We start from the raw sequence: 16,770 nt of genomic DNA, 5'->3' as shown, positions 1-16,770 counted from the left end.
TGGGGAGGAGTGGTGGAGAGGAAAGGTGCTGAGGATGAGGAGGAGTGGTGGCGAGGAAAGGTGCTGTGGATGAGGAGTGGTGGAGAGGAAAGGTGCTAAGGAAGAAGTGGACTGGTGACGAGGAAAGGTGCTGAGGATGAGGAGTGGTGGCGAGTAAAGGTGCTGAGGATGAGGAGGAGTGTGGGAGAGGAAAGGTGCTGAGGATGGGGAGGAGTGGTGGAGAGGAAAGGTGCTGAGGATGAGGAGGAGTGGTGGCGAGGAAAGGTGCTGTGGATGAGGAGTGGAGAGGAAAGGTGCTAAGGATGAAGTGGACTGGTGGCGAGGAAAGGTGCTGAGGATGAGGAGTGGTGGCGAGTAAAGGTGCTGAGGTTGAGGATGAGTGGTGGAGAGGAAAGGTGCTGAGGATGAGGGGGAGTGGTGGCGAGGAAAAGGCAATGAGGATGGGGATAAGTGGTCGAGAGGAAAGGTGCTGAGGATGAGGTATAGTGGTGGAGAGGAAAGGTGCTGAGGATGGGGAGGAGTGGTGGAGAGGAAAGGTGCTGAGGATGAGGAGGAGTGGTGGCGAGGAAAGGTGCTGAGGATGAGGAGGAGTGGTGGTGAGGAAAGGTGCTGAGGATGAAGAGGAGTGGTGGAGAATTAAGGTGCTGAGGATGTGAAGGAGTGGTGGTGAGGAATGGTGCTGAGGATGAGGAGGAGTGGTGGCGAGGAAAAGGCGCTGAAGTTAAGGAGGCTTGGTGGAGAGCAAAGGTGCTGAGGATGAGGAGGACTGGTGGAGAGAAAAGGTGCTGAGGATGAGGCAGTGTGGTTAAGAGGAAAGGTGCTGAGGATGAGGAGATGTGGTGGAGAGGAAAGGTTCTGAGGATGAGGAGAATTGGTGGAGAGGATAGGTGCTGAGGGGGAGGAGGAGTGGTGGCGAGGAAAGGTGCTGAGGAACAGGAGCAGTGGTAGCGAGGTAAGGTGCTGAGTATGAGGAGGAATGGTGGAGAGGAAAGGTACTGAGGATGAGGAGGCATGGTGGAGAGCAAAGGTGCTGAGGATGAGGAGGAGTGGTGGAGAGAAAAGGTGCTGAGGATGAGGCAGAGTGGTGGAGAGGAAAGGTGCTGAAGAACAGGAGCAGTGGTAGCGAGGTAAGGTGCTGAGTATGAGGAGGAGTGGTGGAGAGGAAAGGTACTGAGGATGAGGAGGCATGGTGGAGAGCAAAGGTGCTGAGGATGAGGCAGAGTGGTGGAGAGGAAAGGTGCTGAGGATGAGGAGGAGTAGTGGAGAGGAAAGGTGCTGAGGATGAGGAGAAGTGGTGGCGAGGAAAGGTGATGAGGAGAGGTGGCAAGGAAAGGCACTGAGGATGAGGAGGAGTGGTGGCAAAGAAAGTTGCTGAGGAACAGGAGCAGTGGTAGCGAGGTAAAGTGCTGAGGATGAGGAGGAGTGGTGGAGAGGAAAGGTGCTGAGAATGAGGAGGTGTGGTGGAGAGTAAAGTTGTTGAGGATGAGGAGTGGTGGAGAGGGAAGGTGCTGAGGATGAGGAGGAGTGGTGGAGAGGAAAGGTGCTAAGTATGAGGAGGAGTGGTGACGAGGAAAGGTGCTGAGGATGGGGAGGATTGGTGGAGAGGAAAGGTGCTGAGGATGGGGAGGAGTGGTGGAGAGAAAAGGTGCTGAGGATGAGGAGGAGTGGTGGAGAGGAAAGGTGCTGAGGATGAGGAGGAGTGGTGGCGAGGAAAGGTGCTGAGGATGAGGAGGAGTGGTGGAGAGGAAAGGTGCTGAAGATGAGGAGGAGTGGTGGCGAGGAAAAGGCGATGAGGATGGGGATAAGTGGTGGAGAGGAAAGGTGCTGAGGATGAGGAGGAGTGGTGGAGAGGAAAGGTGCTGAGGATGAGGAGGAGTGGTGGAGAGGAAAGGTTCTGAGGATGAGGAGGAGTGGTGGCGAGGAAAAGTCGCTGAGGATGAGGAGGAGTGGTGGAGAGGAAAGGTGCTGAGGATGAGGAGGAGTGGTGGAGAGAAAAGGTGCTGAGGATGAGGCAGAGTGGTGGAGAGGAAAGGTGCTGAGGATGAGGAGGAGTGGTGGTGAGGATGAAGAGGAGTGGTGGAGAGGAAAGGTGCTGAGGATGTGAAGGAGTGGTGGTGAGGAAAGGTGCTGAGGATGAGGAGGAGTGGTGGCGAGGAAAAGGCGCTGAAGTTAAGGAGGCTTGGTGGAGAGCAAAGGTGCTGAGGAAGAGGAGGACTGGTGGAGAGAAAAGGTGCTGAGGATGAGGCAGAGTGGTTAAGAGGAAAGGTGCTGAGGATGAGGTGGAGTGGTGGAGAGGAAAGGTGCTGAGGATGAGATGGAGAGGAGAAGGTTCTGAGGTTGTGGAGATGTGGTGGAGAGGAAAGGTTCTGAGGATGAGGAGAATTGGTGGAGAGGATAGGTGCTGAGGGTGAGGAGGAGTGGTGGCGAGGAAAGGTGCTGAGGAACAGGAGCAGTGGTAGCGAGGTAAGGTGCTGAGGATGAGGTATAGTGGTGGAGAGGAAAGGTTCTTAGGATGGGGAGGAGTGGTGGAGAGGAAAGTTGCTGAGAATGAGGAGGAGTGGTGGCGAGGAAAGGTGCTGAGGATGAGGAGGAGTGGTGGCGAGGAAAGGTGCTGAGGATGAGGAGGAGTGGTGGCGAGGAAAGGTGCTGAGGATGAGGAGGAGTGGTGGCGAGGAAAGGTGCTGAGGATGAAGAGGAGTGGTGAGAGGAAAGGTACTGAGGATGAGGAGGCATGGTGGAGAGCAAAGGTGCTGAGGATGAGGAGGAGTGGTGGAGAGAAAAGGTGCTGAGGATGAGGCAGAGTGGTGGAGAGGAAAGGTGCTGAGGATGAGGAGGAGTGGTGGAGAGGAAAGGTGCTGAGGATGAGGAGGAGTGGTGGAGAGGAAAGGTGCTGAGGATAAGGAGGAGTGGTGGAGAAGAAAGGTGCTGAGGATGAGGAGGAGTGGTGGCGAGGAAAGGTGATGTGAAGGTCTGGTGGCAAGGAAAGGTGCTGAGGATGAGGAGAAGTGGTGGCGAGGAAAGGTGATGAGGAGGAGAGGTGGCAAGGAAAGGCACTGAGGATGAGGAGGAGTGGTGGAGAGGAAAGGTGCTGAGAATGAGGAGGCGTGGTGGAGAGTAAAGTTGTTGAGGATGAGGAGTGGTGAAGAGGGAAGGTGCTGAGGATGAGGAGGAGTGGTGGAGAGGAAAGGTGCTGAGTATGAGGAGGAGTGGTGACGAGGAAAGGTGCTGAGGATGGGGAGGATTGGTGGAGAGGAAAGGTGCTGAGGATGAGGAGGAGTGGTGGCGAGGAAAGGTGCTGAGGATGAGGAGGAGTGGTGGAGAGGAAAGGTGCTGAAGATGCGGAGGAGTGGTGGCGAGGAAAAGGCGATGAGGATGGGGATAAGTGGTCGAGAGGAAAGGTGCTGAGGATGAGGAGGAGTGGTGGAGAGGAAAGGTGCTGAGGATGAGGAGGAGTGGTGGAGAGAAAAGGTGCTGAGGATGAGGAGGAGTGGTGGAGAGGAAAGGTTCTGAAGATGAGGAGGAGTGGTGGCGAGGAAAAGGCGCTGAGGATGGGGAGAATTGGTCGAGAGGAAAGGTTCTGAGGATCAGGAGGAGTGGTGGAGAGGAAAGGTGTTGAGGATGAGGAGGAGTGGTGGAGAGGAAAGGTGCTGAGGATGAGGAGGAGTGGTGGAGAGGAAAGGTGCTGAGGATGAGGAGGAGTGGTGGAGAGGAAAGGTGCTGAGGATGAGGAGGAGTGGTGGAGAGAAAAGGTGCTGAGGATGAGGCAGAGTGGTGGAGAGGAAAGGTGCTGAGGATGAGGAGGAGTGGTGGCGAAGAAAGGTGCTGAGGATGAGGAGGAGTGGTGGCGAGGAAAGGTGATGAGGAGGAGAGGTGGCAAGGAAAGGCACTGAGGATGAGGAGGAGTGGTGGCAAAGAAAGTTGCTGAGGAACAGGAGCAGTGGTAGCGAGGTAAGGTGCTGAGGATGAGGAGGAGTGGTGGAGAGGAAAGGTGCTGAGAATGAGGAGGCGTGGTGGAGAGGGAAGGTGCTGAGGATGAGGAGGAGTGGTGGAGAGGAAAGGTGCTGAGTATGAGGAGGAGTGGTGACGAGGAAAGGTGCTGAGGATGGGGAGGATTGGTGGAGAGGAAAGGTGCTGAGGATGGGGAGGAGTGGTGGAGAGGAAAGGTGCTGAGGATGAGGAGGAGTGGTGGAGAGGAAAGGTGCTGAGGATGAGGAGGAGTGGTGGCGAGGAAAGGTGCTGAGGATGAGGAGTGGTGGCGAGGAAAGGTGCTGAGGATGAGGAGGAGTGGTGGAGAGGAAAGGTGCTGAGGATGGGGAGGAGTGGTGGAGAGGATGAGGAGGAGTGGTGGAGAGGAAAGGTGCTAAGTATGAGGAGGAGTGGTGGTGAGGAAAGGTTCTGAGGATGAGGAGGAGTGGTGGCGAGGAAAAGGCGCTGAGGATGGGGAGAATTGGTTGAGAGGAAAGGTGCTGAGGATGAGGAGGAGTGGTGGAGAGGATGAGGAGGAGTGGTGGAGAGGAAAGGTGCTGAGGATGAAGAGGAGTGGTGGAGAGAAAAGGTGCTGAGGATGAGGAGGAGTGGTGGAGAGGAAAGGTGCTGAGGATGAGGGGTAGTGGAGGGGAGTAGGTCTGGAGCTACTCTGAAACTGCACTTTTTTTTTTTTGTAGCCGCTCTGTGATCCTTTCGTTCGCACTTCTGCTAAGATACTCTCCCAGAGGGCGGCGGCTTAGCGTTTGTACGGCTGCTAAAAACTCCCATGGTGCCTTACAGCCGTATACACGTTTCTGCAGGAATACAAGAGCCTCATTTGCATGAACCCACCCTTACCCGAATTTTCATGAACCCACCCTTAGCTGCATTTGCATGAACCCACCCTTAGCCGCATTTGCATGAACCCACCCTTAGACGCGTTTGCATGAACCCACCCTTAGCGACATTTGCATTAACCCACCCTTAGCCACATTTGCATGAACCCACCCTTACTGCATGAACTCACCCTTACCCGCATTTGCATGAACCCACCCTTACCTCTGTTTACATGAACACACACCTACTGTGCTCACCCTGTATTTACACGCTTTTCCTCTCCACTGTTCCATCTTTTCAGTTATAAGGAGGTATAAATGTGGGATACACACAAGTCTACATTGTCTTACCTTCCGCCTTCTTGTAAATTGAAATCGGCACCACTGCACTTGGGGGCGTGGCCTCATGACTGGGGGTGTGGCTTTGTGGGAAATGCTGTGCCCGTGAGCCACACCTTCTGTTTTTGTCACTGTGGGAGCTGCTGGCACCGTCCCCAGTCCCTCTCTCCACAGAGTAGACACCACGCACATGCGCATGGAATTTATTCACCAGAGGCGTAACTAGGGTTATTGGAGCCCAGGGCAAAATTTAGAATGCCCCCCCCCCCCCCCCCCTCCAAAAAAAAAAAGAAATCAAAAGCCTTACAAAGAAATTGTGTGCGCATGCTGGAAAAAAATGGGCATGGTCACATAACAGAAGGGGCGTGGCAACATGATTTTCTTTTCAATTCAACATGCAGCTTACCTGTATGATGGTTTCTCACAATATGGAACCTCTGATGAACACTATTCATGTACAGATGTTTCCACATTTATCTTGACGGTTAATAGGATTAACTGTGACTGGCCAGTCAGACTTAATCCTCTGCTGTAATGACTTAATCCCCTGCTGCATTGTTCTCTGTATTGTATCAGTGGCAAACGCAGGATTTTCGGGGGGGGGGGGGGGGGGGGTTTCCATATGTATGTATGAGTGTGTGTATATATATATTATTATATATATATATATATATATATATTGTCAAAGTCGAAAAATATCTTGATTCACATGCCTTGTACTAACCCCATGCACATGCCTGCTGTACGTGCACCCAGTCTGCGGTGCGTGCTCATATCCGCAAATTGCGTAAGATCGCGCCGGCGATCACGCGCGTGGTATGCGCATTTACGGTAGAGTTTGTGAGCATGTAGCGGGCGACTCGATCGCAACATATTTAACCCATATAGTGTGTTTTATAGTTAATATTCCCCTAGACATCGTCAGCAAGTATGTTACGTTTAAACGGTTCTTGGACAGAGAGATTCCTCTTTACATGCTAGGAAGGCTCAGATAAAGGTTGAAAGGTGGTGTTTAGTATCCAGCTGTAGGGTATTTTAAGAGTAATATTCCTATGATAGTTAGGAAAGATTCACATATTTCTGCGTATAGTTATGCGCAGAAGTAGAAAATAGATATAAAATTGCATTTAAAATATATTACAAATGGGCAGATGATCAGAATGGAATTCACACATGAATTTCCCACAGTTGAGATACAATGGCCTTATTTACACTAAGCTTTGAGATTCTATGAAGAGGGCTTACACCTTTGTTTATGAATAGGGCCAGGTTTCTCTCCAGAATAATAAGTGCTCAGTTGTCATTGTCTCAACTAAAGGAGGGGACAGTGGGGTAAACAAAGCCCAGAGCCAGTTTGTTTGGAAGATCCGAAACAATAGCTACCCACAACATTCCAGACAGACAGGAATTTGGAATACTAACAAGTCCTAGTCATCACCCACTTCTTGAACTAACCAATGGCCCCTGGTGCAGGACATGTCCCACCCCCTAACCAATGGAAAAAGAGCACACAGTGTCTATTGTAGTATGTCTTGAGCTAGTGAATAAATATAGCTTGCAACAGGCATTGACACACAAGACTCTGAAGGCTTTCTCCTTGATAGCTGAGGACTGAATTCAGGTTGCGCCGGCGAAACTTTCTCATGTATGTATATTTCTCAGTAGCCATTTTGTTATTCTTTGTGTATGCCATTCATTCTCACTCTGTGTGCTTTGCTAATGTTTATATCTTATTTCTTGTTATTATGTTTAGATATTAATGTTAGGTCTGTAGTGTATAAGCTGTAATTGTTTTCCCCTTTTTCATACTAAAAGTATCTTCTATGAAGGTGTTGGAACCTTACCAGGTCATGTGTATTTCATCATTTACTACTAAGGGTTTCTGAGCGTCTCAATCGCTCATATTGCATACGCATTATTAAGGTTTTCCAGCGTCACATCGCTGCAGTGCTTTATGAGTAAGGTTTAGAGTTTAAGCATATCATCTCTGTGTTTAACATAACAAGGTCTAAAAGGTTATGAACTGTGTGTGCGCCTGCTGTGTGTATTCCATACGCCCAGCGCAGCGTGTGTACGTTACGTGCGTACCACGTGCAAAGTCTTTATATGCAAATAGCGTACAAAGTGCGTAGCACGTGCACGTGGTTTAGCGGCCATAACGGCTTCATGGTGTTAATACATAGCTTATGTTCAAAGGTAAATATTTGACTTTATCAATTGGGGGACTCATCCGGGCCTCCTCATATCCGCAGCCAAGCGGAACCGGGTAGACTTTATCCGTCAGCAAAGGGCGGGAAGGTAGTATCCCCTGTTATCCGTTTGGTGGTTGGGGATACGGTAGTGCTGATCAGATAAGCGTCTCCTCTGCTTGGTTTGTAGGGCTGCTGGTGGGATCCGGAACCGAAAGGTAAGAACGTTAAGCTATTGTCTTTTAAATCTGTTTAATTTCTGTTTGGTGCCAACTGCGCACGCAAAACACGCAACACACGCACACACCTGTACTCTGCAAATCTGATCATATTGTTACAAAACAAGGTTCAAATGAGTCATATTGTGTTTTATTCAGATTGGATTGCTTATCTGTTTAAGTAGGTTTAAAAGTATATTTAAAAGTTGCTGCAAAAGCCTGATATAGTGTTGTTGTTGTTGTTGTTGTTGTTGTTTTTAACTTAGGCCTAAAATAACTTCAGGGGCTTGCATGGTGATTTTTTTGTGACAAAGGAAGCCGCATGGTCTGTCCTCCATTTTGTGTAACCTTCATGGATGTGGAAGGGGGAGGAGCAGCGGCCATTTTGGGAAGGTCCAAAAGAATGTTTTTCTAAAATAGCTGATTTTCAGTCTACTCAGGAATAATAAGCCGGCCATGGTCAAAAAGAAATCACCATTTGAGTTACCAATGCATTTATTTAACCAATGTCATAATCAATTACAAATAGTTTCAGATGGGGCTTAATGAAAGATAATAGTAAAATGAATATTTAATTTAGGAATGACACACACAGATAAAAAAAAAGTTTTGTTTTGTTTTTTGTTTTTTTCTCTCTCCTTACCTCTGTGATTCAGGTAAACTCTGTTTGTTGTAGGATAGCAATTGAAATGCAAATTAACCTGTATGGCTGCTTTTTTTCCTGGCAGTGAAAAAATCACCTTCACAGACAGTCAAAAGCACAGCATTCATATGCAAATTAGAAACACTTAATGGGTACATAGAGATAATATTATAATTATGTGTGTGTTTATATCAATGTATGTTCTACAAGATAGCTACCCAATATGAATCATACTATTGGAAGCATTGATTACTAGATTAATTTAGAATTGTATCTGTGTATTTTCGCATAGCTACTCTCTTGTTGCCATTAGAATTGATTGCTAGACACGTGCTGAGGAAATTTGGTGCTATTTAGTTGATATTATAAAGTAATACTTAAGGGAGTAATTGTAAAAACACGCATGCAGCACAGAAGATACTGTGTGGTGTTCGGTAAGCGATTATAGTTGAACATCGTTTACATTTATAGAAGCGTGTTATTTGTGTTATTGTGAGCGTATCTGGCCTTTTGTATACGTGTCTCGGGCAACGTGCGAGATTACATACGCAAACGCAAAGGCCTACACATGTGGCGTATAATACGCAGCGTGCGTACGGATACGCCCACTAAATTCAAATCACATGATAGCATTGTTTTAGTGTGGGCGGTATAGTAGCCACGTGATAATAGCACAAGTTTGTTCAGTTTCCAAAAAGTTTAGTTTAAAAAGAACCTTTTTCTATTGCAAAACTCGATGATTGAACTGTTTGCCTGAATGAAAGTAATTTCTGTACAGAAAAATCAGTGTGCATATGAGTGAACAGGAGTGAGTGTGCAAATAAAGGTATTCTTTTTTGTGAACCCAGAAATCGAGATACCTTCGGAGACCACACCAGGTGAGTGGAGACTTGGTGGCGTGGGATTGGCTTGCTCACGTTAACATTGTATAAGGTAAAGGAGCAATTAGTATCAGCAGACAAGAGGACTGCGAAGTCAGAAAACGGCAAACTCTCGCAACGCTCTGAAAACCGTGACCAAAAAGAAAGGTCAGAGGTAGAAAGCGCAGCCCCGGGGGTTGGCGTAGTACCCATATAGGCCCGTTAGTATAATGCTCCAGCTGAAGGTTTCGCAGCCTGAACAACCGATTTCATTGGTCGTTCAGCGGATAAGTAATAGTTACTTATATGCAGTGCGACTGTACCGCATGTAATTGTGTGCATTAGTTAGTTGCCTTGATACCCATTACGCAATTTGCGTACGCTTTGCGGGATCAAAAACCCTATTTGTACACTTTAACGTGATTTGTGTAGGTTTTAGTTATTTTAAGTGAGTTTCGCTGTTCACTCAGGAAATCTCCAACAACTGATATTTACTGGGAGGGGTAGCATACTCCCACACGCTCTCAGTAAATAGAGGTTCCAAAAAGATCCCGAGATTGGGTACGACCAGTGGTGGGCACACTGCTGGAATTCGTATCAGCCAATAGGGGCGAGAGTGGGTGAAGGCACTCGTTGGACTTTCACCGTCGCCTTACCTCTGGGAACTTGTATTTTTGTAAGGGTTCGCTGAGAAAGCAATACCTGCAAATAATGGGGACCAGTTGCTCAAGTAAGGGACTATCAACAAGGGTTCACGTTGGTATTGGTTGGCCCAAAGGGACAGCACGGTATATAATGTGTGAGAAATATGGATCACACACACAGGTCTTATGCAAAGAATGGGAACGAATGACTGAGGATGATGGTGAACAGTACCCCAGGGTCGGCAGTTTGAATCCTGAGGTATTGCAAAATCTAAGAAAAAGGATATGTCTAATAAAATCTGCAAAACAGAGGATTAGGCATTATGATTGTTTACAGTTATGGCAACAGGAAGGTGAGATACAAAGGGAATTAGCTGGCACAGCTGATTCCCACCTTAGCAGGAAACACATGGCAACTTGAGAAACAATGGCTACAGAGAATGGCATACTGGGATATGATGATGATAATAATGCACTTAGTAACTGTATTAATAATGATAGTAGTAAATGTAATAATGATAGAAGGAAAACTGATAAATGTACAAATTCTAACCCATGCAGGTTGCACCCCATGTTAAACTTCCCTCAGGATTACAAGCAAGAAACTGAGCCCAGCATGATGTCGGCACCTTTTCCAGCAGCCATCATACGAGACACCCAGGTGGGCACGGCCCAATCGGTAAAGACAGTAGTAAAGCCCCCTAATGGAGGGTCAGGTGAGGTCGTGTCCACAGGTAAGTACGGTATTGTATATTATGCACAGACAATTGCACCTCACATTGTAGAGTCAACACAAGATGATGTAGTTGAACTTAATTCTGTCAGGGTGATTGCAGTCCCAAATGGACAGACTGACACTCTGGGAGTCACTCACGTCAGGGGCATTGCCCCTGGTCCCAGACAGAATTAAGGACAATTATGTCTGAATTTCCTGATCCCAGGAAAGATCTAGCCGCATGCCAAAGGTTCATTAAAAAATTAGGTAACTCCGCATAACCCAATAACAAACATTGGCGGACATTGCTGAGGGTATGTCTACCCTCCAATATTGACCCTGCGAAATTTATTACTGATTGTAAATTAGACGCAGACGTACCTCTCACTGAGGAATACACTCAGGAGAATGTACGACAAATCAATCTGCAATTAGGAGTATATTTCCCAACTGTTGTCAAGTGGAACAAAATTTTCTCCATTAGCCAAAAAGAAGGTGAAATGGCAGCGGAATATTTCCATCGAGCACTGCAGGAAATATCTAGATACACTGGGATCACGGACATTGAGGATAATGTACATTATAGGGAGGTAGCTGTGTCCGTATTAATGGATGGCTTAAAAGACACACTAAGAATCAGGGTACAAACCTCTCTACCTAACTGGAGAGGTATCTCGGTGGCTGCATTAAGAGAGTCCGCTATCGAGCATGACCGTAATATCCAAAGAACCAGGGAAGCACGGGGAGAGCGGTTGATGGTGATGAACATCCAAGCACTAGAAGAGGCATCAAATCGACCAAAACCCCAGGCCACTGGCACATGGAGGAAGCCAAGGGTTTGTTATCTTTGTAAAAGGGAAGGGCATTATGCCAGCAACTGTAACAGCACACATAAAGTCAGACCTCCTAGACAAGAACACAAGCAAAGTTATGACACACGTAATTGTAATCAGGGATCATATAGGAAGAATTTTGGGAAGCACCTGTAATTTGCAGCCAGTGAAGTTGATCATTAGCCTTGATAGTAAGCCTGAGGTTACAGTCAATGTAATTGGGAGGTCAATTCCTTGTAGACACAGGGACGGCCGGGTAAACTTTGTAATTTATCTTTAAATGTTTCCTTCTCATCGCTAACGTTCACCAGCAGAACTCAAACGTCACATGACTACTTGGTCTTTTCAGAGGTCTACCCAACCCCAGTATATCTTACCAGCATCGTTGTGTTTGGCCAGGCACAAAGGGTGGAGAGTGGAAATACTGGTGGGGGAGAAAGTGCAGAGATACCTATGGACATGTTGGTGTAAAAAGCCTAATGGTGAACGGAAATCCGACAATGTTTTTTTTTCCTAATTGTTCTCTCTCTTTTTGTTCTTTCATGTTTTACGGATGGTATGTCACACAAAAGTTAGATAAATGGTAATGCAAGATTTATGCTCCTTACAGAAAGATCACTGATTTGGAAAGAATATTGTATCACCGGAGTGTTCGTTGTGGGAAGACTGAGAGACAGCACCTTTGAGATGACAACTGAGCAAGAAGAACAAAAAGACTAGAGGACAAATTATCGTAACAAGTTTTTTTCCCCTTCAATTAATTTCTGTACCCCCATTACAACTTTCTCTTTCTCCTCTTGTAAGATGGACTCGCACCAAGAGACTGCAGTCCGTGTTTTCCTGTTGACCCTGTTGTTGACCAGAGCAGTCTGTTTCGGTGAGAGTACCAGTGAGGTCGAGAAAGGATCTGGAAAGGGTTCTGATGATCAGGATGGAGTAGTAGAATTCCAAGAGCAACACAATCACCGAGTAAAGGCGAGTATCAGAAAACGATCTGGTAGCCATGACACTAAGAGACATTGTGAAGGATTGTTAGCTGAAGAGAATTGTATCTGTAGGAATTGTGAAAACATAGTTGAGGATGGGTGCATCCAGAGATGTCAGTCCAGCCTTAATATCAACATGGACCGTCATCCGTTGAGTGACTATCACTCATTAGTGGGTAAGGTTTTAAACCAAACAGAATGCTGGGTGTGCTCACAAGTACCTCAAGGTCATAGAAAGTCAGGACTAGTGCCATACTCTTTATCGATAGATGAGGTACTTGAGTTAAGGGGTGGGAGACCGGTGGACAAGAAATTTAATATTTCTAGGCCTCCTGGTTTGAAGCTCCACCAATACCATGTAGATAGGTCCCTAATATGTTTTAACATTTCCAATCCCCGAAAGCCGGGAAATTGGGAAGTGACATGGAACAACTGAACCATGACATTCTACGTTACATTTTTTGGCGTCAGGCACATTCCAGCCTACACTGTCTCAAACATGCGGTTTTTCACAGTCGACACTGTCGCGCTGTATAACCCAGGTCTTTAGGGCTTTCCGCAAATTGACGATCCAGTACATCACATTTCCAGAGACGGACAGCGAATGTCGTGAGATCAAATTAGGCTTTTTTACCAAATACAAATTTCCCAATGTTCTGGGCGCGATTGACTGAACCCACGTGCAGATCAGACCGCGATGGAATTCGGAAGAATGTTTTCGGAACCAAAAACATTTCCACTCCATGAATGTACAGGCGGTCTGTGATGTCAACATGAAATTTTTGAATATTTTTGTGGGATTTCCTGGATCGTCTCACGACTACTTCATCCTAAGTCAGTCATCGCTGTTTGAGAAGTTCGAAACAGGAAAGATGCCGGGTGGCTGGCTGTTAGGTATTTATTTTAATTGTTTTTATTTTTTTTTATTTTTTTTTTATATTACCCACCATTTTTTTTTCTTTTCTTATAGGCGATGCGGGTTATCCCAACAAATCGTGGCTCTTGACCCCATTGTCAAATCCTGTTGGTAGAGCAGAAAAACGTTACCAAGAGACACACAAAGCATCGAGGCAAATAATTGAACGTGCCTTCGGGGTACTTAAAAGCCGGTTTAGATGTTTAGGCACTTCCGGCGGTGCTCTTTTGTATTCACTGGGAAAGGTTTGCGGCATGGTAAATGCATGTTGTATTTTACACAACATATGTGTCGCAAACTGTTTGCCGGTGACTCTTCGTCACAGTGCTTTCTGACGCGGGAACCGTTCTTCTGCTCTACCGGTGGGTATGGACGAAGGAGATGATTCCCGACGGACATTGGTACAAAACTTTTTTTCCGTTGCCTGTGAGTATACTTGTAACATTTGTATTATCGTGTAAACTGAGATTGTAATATTCTAAAAAAACATCTTTATTTATGTATTTCAGAGTTTTACGTCCTGTTGACGCACCTTCCCAGGCCTGTTTTCAAAGTTTTGTCCTGTTGACGACCTGTTACCCCCTGTTTTCTCCTGTTGTTGGGTTGCCGCAAATATTGGACCCATTTATCTAACTCCACCATGGGCGACCTGACCCTCCGCCATGTAGCAGACAACCCCCCTCAGGTGAGATGTACTGCCCAAAAGTCCATCCTGTCCAAGTCACCCCTGCATGTCCAAAGTGCAGCCCTCCGGCATTTGCAAAACTGCACATCCAATCATGCCCTGAAACACCAATGCTTACGCTGTGTCAGGGAATGTATGGATGTGTAGTTACACAAGTGCCGGGGGGTTGCATTTGGGCCCACTGTAACCTGCTTGTGTCGTGTTGCTTGTACCTCATCTTTTCCATACCAGGGTGACACTATTACCAATAGCTGGAACCTCATAATATTCTCTTCCACAGGTCTTGCGGAGTATCCTTCCCAAGTTGCGTGGATGTGAAGAGACACGACATTTCTCCTGATGTACCATAGGCGACCTACTTGTGATGTGGACCTGAATCTCCGCCATGTAGCTGACAACCCCACTCAGGTGAGATGTATTGCCCAAAACTCCCTCCTGTCCAAGTCACCCCTGCATGTCCAAAGTGCAGCCCTCCGGCGTTTGCAAAACTGCACATCCAATCATGCCCTGACACACCAATGCTTACGCTGTGTCAGGGCATGCTTGGATGTATAATTTCTCAAGTGCCGGAGGGTTGAATTTGAGACAAAGGCTGCTGTAACCTGATTGTGTCAAAGTGTTGCTTGTACCTTGTCTTTTCCATGCCAGGGTGACACTATTACCAGTAGCTGGAACCTCATACTATTCTCTTCCACAGGTCTTGCGGAGTATCCTTCCCAAGTGGTGTGGATGTGAAGGGACACGACATTTCTCCTGATGTACCATGGGCGACCTACTTGTGATGTGGACCTGAACCTCCGCCATGTAGCTGACAACCCTCCTCAGGTGAGATGTATTGCCCAAAACTCCCTCCTGTCCATGTCACCCCTGCATGTCCAAAGTGCAGCCCTCCGGCATTTGCAAAACTACATCCAATCATGCCCTGACACACCAATGCTTACGCTGTGTCAGGGAATGTTTGGATGTGTAGTTACGCAAGTGCCGGGGGGTTGCATTTGGGCCCACTGTAACCTGCTTGTGTCGTGTTGCTTGTACCTCGTCTTTTCCATACCAAGGTGACACTATTACCAATAGCTGGAACCTCATACTATTCTCTTCCACAGGTCTTGCGGAGTATCCTTCCCAAGTTGCGTGGATGTGAAGGGACACGACAGTTCCCCTGATGTACCATGGGTGACCTAACAATTCCACTGCATCTCATATTTAACATTGTATTTGCTAATAATTTAAATAAAAACCACAGAAAACTTCTCAATTTAAATATTTATTAAAGAAAAATTTAATTTTATTTTTGAAATAAAAAATGAAATGTAATAAAACAAAAAAATAGTTTGTTCTTCTTTACATTCTTTTCTTGTGTAGATATCCATGGGGGAAAAAAAGCATATAAGTAAAGACACTAATGTGATGTTCATTCCTTTCCCAAGAACATTTGTGGAACCACACAGCCCAGCATGACCCATTGCTGGGCTGTGTGGTTCCACAAAGGCAGGCGGTCCAAAGTGGAATAGTGGTGTCAGTGGTCAGTACTTTGACACGCCTGCACTTGTGGAACCACACAGCCCAGCATGACCCATTGCTGGGCTGTGTGGTTCCACAAAAGCAGGCGGTCCAAAGTGGAATAGTGGTGTCAGTGGTCAGCACTTTGACACGCCTGCACTTGTGGAACCACACAGCCCAGCATGACCCATTGCCGGGCTGTGTGGTTCCACAAAGGCAGGCGGTCCAAAGTTTCTTGAAAATATACATTGGAACATGGCTCTACTCACCTTGGTACGCAAACACGAACTATGCAGTCCACTTCAATTTTCAACCCAATCCTATGAATAAGCCAAAAACAAACAATAGTGAATAGTAAATTCACACAACAATGAAAGCCTATTGTACACCAATACAAAAAGGATTTTTTGGGTAAAAAAAGTGGTATCAGAATAGCTCTTTGGCCCATCACACATGTAGCCACAAGGAGCTTTCATCCGTTACCACACGCACCTGCATACATGCCCGCGCATGTATGCCTAGACATAAAGCTCCTTGGTAGTACCCGGTCACGGGTGGGGGAGCCCAACACATATAAAACAATAGTAAGAAGAAAAAAAACTAATGGCAGGGGAAGAAAGGGATACATGAAAAACATAACGGTAAATAAAACAATACGACCGGGCTTATGGTGGAAGTCTGTCCGGATCCTCGTCTTCCTCCTGATGGGGCGTTGATGTCCTGGGCGGCTGGGTAGTGGGTTGAATAAGCCTCGGTGCCCGTGCGGGTGCAGATGTTGCGGCCGGTGTTGGTGGTGGAGGCATCTGGTGGGTGGGGTACATCCCTGTATATCCTTGGTACAGCTGTGACTGTCTATACCAGGATTGTGGTGGAGGAAGGGAAGGAGGCGTCCATGTGGCTTGTGATAGCGGAAGTGGTGGATCACCAGCGTGTTGACGAGCTGGCTCTGGGAGCTTATTGTACATCATCTGCAGTGTGGTTGCGATGATCTGTTGGCTGGATGCGGAATGTCGGTGGCTCTCCGACATGTTGTTAGAGCTGTGTGCCAGGCATGTTGTGTTCTCCACCAGCCGGTTGATGGATGTGGTCAGAAGTTGAAGGATGTCCATAGTCTCCCTATGATCTTCTCGTCTGGTCTTTTGAATTTCGGCCGTGCTGTCGGCTTGAGCCTTCTGCATTTCAAGCAGACCGTTTGCCATCTTATCCATTGTCCTCTCAATGGCGTCCAGTCTGCTTCCAACGACAACCCGAAAACTATCCTGGCTGACATTCATCTCTGCTGCCAGGGTGTGTACCCTCTGAACATTTGAGGGATCCTGCCCTTCCTGTACGTCTGCCACCAATTGCATTTGTGCAGCTGAAAAGAAAATTAGAAATTATTATACACATTCATCATACATTTGTTTGAAGGCTCACAATTCGATATTTACTCACACAGGG

The 16,770-nt window shown here is 47.0% G+C and overlaps 1 long non-coding RNA gene across 4 annotated transcripts in view; it reads left to right on the top strand.

The window, feature by feature from the left end:
* The window catches only part of LOC134987312 (uncharacterized), a 369,458-nt gene extending 354,378 nt beyond the window's left edge, over positions 1–15,080 (top strand). The window contains exons 2-9 of one of the 4 annotated variants that reach the window (XR_010192982.1): positions 7,521–7,548; positions 10,257–11,725; positions 11,854–12,218; positions 13,200–13,571; positions 13,655–13,830; positions 14,111–14,238; positions 14,528–14,655; positions 14,934–15,080. This is a non-coding gene — a long non-coding RNA (uncharacterized LOC134987312). Of the gene's footprint in view, positions 1–7,520; positions 7,549–8,276; positions 8,344–9,039; positions 9,070–10,256; positions 12,219–13,199; positions 13,572–13,654; positions 13,831–14,110; positions 14,239–14,527; positions 14,656–14,933 lie in introns of all 4 variants that reach the window. The other 3 variants (XR_010192979.1, XR_010192981.1, XR_010192978.1) reach the window with 3 other exon arrangements.
* The last annotated feature ends 1,690 nt before the right edge of the window (positions 15,081–16,770 follow it).

The sequence above is a fragment of the Pseudophryne corroboree genome (assembly GCF_028390025.1).
Source record: "Pseudophryne corroboree isolate aPseCor3 chromosome 8 unlocalized genomic scaffold, aPseCor3.hap2 SUPER_8_unloc_2, whole genome shotgun sequence".
In the NCBI taxonomy this organism is placed as follows: domain Eukaryota; kingdom Metazoa; phylum Chordata; class Amphibia; order Anura; family Myobatrachidae; genus Pseudophryne; species Pseudophryne corroboree.
This window is presented reverse-complemented; position numbering and strand designations above follow the sequence as displayed.